Here is a 4185-nt window from a genome sequence, read left to right as displayed (position 1 = left end):
AGAAACTGAGAGTCTTCCTCAGTTCCACGCCGCAAAATCCCCGACGGGTCTGTCCTTATAGGCTCTTCGCTTCACCCACACAAACCTACAAACACACACGGACAGGGGCATGCATGCACCCACAAACACGTGCATGGGCATGCTTTTTATTTATCTTTGACGGAAATAGGATCACGCTCTACCTGCTGTTCTCTACCTTGCTTCTCCTCAGCATCACATCTTCCCACCCCGTGCCGAACTTTCAGTGTTTGGCCGGCTGTAACACACCCAGCGCGGGGCCAGGGGGGAGGGCACCCAGCAAGGCATGGACCCCAGGTCTGTCCAGCTCCGGAACCCAAGTCCTAATGGTCTTCCCCATGTTTGCCTCTGAGAGTCTTAGAACCCCCAAACAGCATTGCCTGAGAGTCTTAGAATTGCAGGCCCCACCCCAGAGCCTCTGATTCAGAAGGTGAGATGTGGTACCCAGGGGATCTGCGTTCGGAATAACTACGTCAGGCGACTCAGATGACCTCGCTAGCTGGGGGACTGTAGTGTCCAGTCGTTGGGGCCATTAAGGAGCTACATTTCCCCACAAGGTGCTGCCAATTTCGGCCCCCAGTCAATATAGTTTGAGTAAATGAGTGAGCCCATTGCTCAGGAGGTCCAGTCTTCACTGATCTGGGAAAATGACCACTCGGGCCCCTGTCAACCCCTGCCCTCTGCCTCCAGACCTGTTTGCAGCCGGGGTTTCCCTCAGGATCACCTTCCAGGCACGGAGTTCAAAGTCTAAGGGCATGAGCATTGTGGGGGGGTCTTTGTCCTGGAAGGTCCTGCTGCGTACCACGGGCTGAGCAGCCGGAGGACCTGGACCTTGGCTCTGTCCTGTGCCTTAGCCAAGGCACACAGGCTTTACAGGGGTCCACGAAGGTGCTACGGTGATGCTGCCCGCACGCTCCAGGGCAGGCAAGATAGGAGGGAAAGAGTGTGAGGGAGCTCAGTGTGTGTGTGTGTGTGTGTGTGTGTGAGTCACATGGTTCTGGCAACTACAGCTCCCTCATGCCTGGCCCGGCTCCCGCAGTACCCAGCCGAGGTGGGAAATGCTTGGCCCCACACGGCGAGGCTTCCATACCAAGCGCCTCTGCCCAGCATTGCTGATGGGTCCTGGGATTTCCTTCTGAAATGCAGCTCAGAACTCTGTGGTCAGCATTCAGCCTCAGGCAGCCGTTACAATCCATCAGCACTGTCACCGTGACCAAAAGCTACTAGCCTCAATGATAGTGCTAGGCTGTACGTTATCCCTCAGCACGCCAGTTTCCCTCTCAAGCCCCTTCCGGTGATCCTGGAGGTCCCTGGGGAGCCGGCTGTGGGGACTCCTATGAGGACTTGCTCTGCCCTGGCTGCCCCGAGGGTGCCTTCTCGCTGGGCGCTGTGTGGGTCCTGGGGATGATGGCCCAGCCTCCTGTATAGGGCTCTGCTTTCAGGTCACTATGGCCTTTTGCTGACACCTGATGCTGACAGCAGGATGTCTGTGCCACCTTCTGGCCTCCAACAGAGCCCCTTTGTGTCTCAACTCCTGAAAAGGCTGGATAGAGGGCATGGGCCTCAGCAGCCAGATTCCCTCCCCTGCGGTCTCCCTGCTGCTCTCTCCCTGGGTGTAGCTCAGGCAGTTGCTGGCTGTGTGACCTTGGGCAAATGCTGCAACATTATATTTCCATCCCGCATTTACTGAGCACCTACTGTAGGAGACACGGTCATAGTCTCTGGGATAGAGATTTCCTGGAGGTGGCAGAGGACAAGGCAGATGGGAAGGAGGACTGCTCTGGACCCAGGCCATGTGAAGCATTCAGGAATGGCATTACCAGCTCAGGAAATAACACATGCAAAAGACTCTCAGTGGAGTGAGCTGAGTGTTTTTAAGGAAAGCAAGAAGGCTAGTGTGGCTGGAATGGAGTGGGGGCGGGGGTATGGCTGGAGGAAATGGGAGAGAGGTGAGGGGGGCATAGCATGCATATCACAGGGGCCCGAAATTCATTCTAAGGCTGGAAGGAAAGCAATGGGGGCTTAGCTGGGAAGCAGCAGTTCTCTCCAGTAGCCACAGGGAGCACAAACCTGGGACTGAAGGAGGACGAGGTGGGTGGGAAGGAGGCAGAAGAGCAAAATGGCAGCTTAAAGCCAGGCAGAAAGCTGTGACCAGCAGGACCCAAGGTTTTCCTCCGGAGTGCCATGTGATTTATGAGGTGCTTGCGGCTGAATAATGACTCGGGACCTGGGGTCAGGAGTACCACCTTGGAGATGCAGAGTGTTGGAAACACCTCCAGTCGGCCTAGGATTCTGGTTCTGAAGTGGACCCTGGGGAGGGCCCAGAGCCCCTGAAATATGGTTGAAGCCAGGATGAATGGGTCTCATTCACCTGGACCCAGGATGAGAAGAAGCTGTCCCCGGGGTGGGGGTGGGGGGCTCCATCACTCCTGGGTCTCCAGAGCCACTTTGAGTTTCCTGCCACCATCAGAGACCAGGGTGGGTGCAGATTGGCAAGGATTAGTCCCCCTCAGCCAGATGGGGAAACTGAGGTTTGGGATTGGAAATCAGTGCTCTACGGAAAATAGAATTAGAAGACACAGCCCTCTCAAGTGGTTTCAAAGCTGTGTCTTCTTTTTCTTTTTTTAAAGATTTTATTTATTTATTTGAGAGAGAGAGAGAGAGAATGAGAGAGAGAGAGCATGAGGAGGGGAGGGTCAGAGGGAGAAGCAGACTCCCCACCAAGCAGGGAGCCTGATGTGGGACTCAATCCCAGGACTCCAGGATCATGACCTGAGCCGAAGGCAGCCGCTTAACCAACTGAGCCACCCAGGTCCCCGCTGTGTCTTCTTTTAACAAACTGTGAGCAGCCTGAGGGCAAAGGTGGCCCCTTCCAGGCCTCTGACCATGGTACAGATACCTCACCCTGATTCTGCAGCCCTCACCAGCTATGGGGCCAGCCTTGGGTGGGTGGACCTGTGCAGGCTAGCTGCCGTGACATGCCCCTCTTGGGGTCTGACCAGGCATCTGGGAACCAGACCAGTCGAGGAGCAGCCAACGAGCATCTGGGGGTGGGGTGGGGGACTCATTGTCCCCCATGACCCAGAGCTCTGAATGTGGACTAGGCAAAGGCCACAGAGGGGACACAGGCAGGGCGTGTCCACTGGTACCTCCCTTGCACGCCCCTGCCCAGCCACCAATTTGAGGGGCCCCTCTTTATCTCTCTGTAAAATGGAGCTTCCTTCTGTGTGAGGCATCCACCCTAAAAGGTATCAACCTCATGGGGCATGGGTGTTGGGCATAAACAGTGTCTGTGATGGCAGTCCCCTCCCTACCCGCCACTATGGGGAGCCCCATTGCCCTGGGGGTCAAAGGGTCTGGTAAGAGCAGAGGTGGGTGCACCTGTCCCTACAGACTTGGATCCAAACCCAGTAGTCTCCCTAAGGGTCATCAGTGTTATTAGGCTCTAATAATCTGTGAAAGGCCTACCACTTGTAATTTCTCAGTTAACGTCAACTGGTAGTATCATTACTACTGCTGTGATTCTCATTTTCATAATCCCCATCCCTCTCACAGGCCCCTAAAGCCCTGGGCTTGCTCTCTTGGGGCTGGGGCTTGTAGATGGAGCCATTCTGCTAGGACAGAGCCCCGCATCCACCAGCTCTGTGACCTTGATTGATCCTGCAGGTCTCAATTTGCTCATCTGTAAAATGGGTTACCAATGAGAGTTTCTCCCTCTCAATTCCACCCAGGGCTGCGTGGAGGGGAAGAAGGCGGTGAAGATGCGAGTCAGGCAAACTCTGAGCCCAGCCTAGAACCTGGAGTGACTATTATTACTTGTATGTGTAGTCAATTCCAGCAGGGCAGTTCTGCTTCAAGAGCCTGGCAGCCCGGGGGACGGGCCCAGCAAATGCCGGGGGACGGGCCGGGGGAAGGGAAAGTTAGGCAAGTGGGTAGACTCGGGCTGGGTCCCTAGGCGCGCCCGGGCCTGGGCTTCCCGGAACGGCGCCGGAAGGCTCTGGCGCAGCTCGGGCGGCCGGGGGGCGGGGCGAGGCGGGGCGGGGGCGGAGGCGGGGCCGGGGCGGGGCGGGGGCGGGCCGAGGTCGGCCCGCCGCGGCTCGGAGGCCTGGGGTGATGCCGGCGCCCCGCCCCCCGTGGGCGGGCCCGGGGAGTCTTAACGCGCCCCCG

The sequence above is a fragment of the Leptonychotes weddellii genome, chromosome 1, assembly GCF_054177405.1.
Source record: "Leptonychotes weddellii isolate Sample4059 chromosome 1, ASM5417740v2, whole genome shotgun sequence".
NCBI lineage: Eukaryota > Metazoa > Chordata > Mammalia > Carnivora > Phocidae > Leptonychotes > Leptonychotes weddellii.
This window is presented reverse-complemented; position numbering follows the sequence as displayed.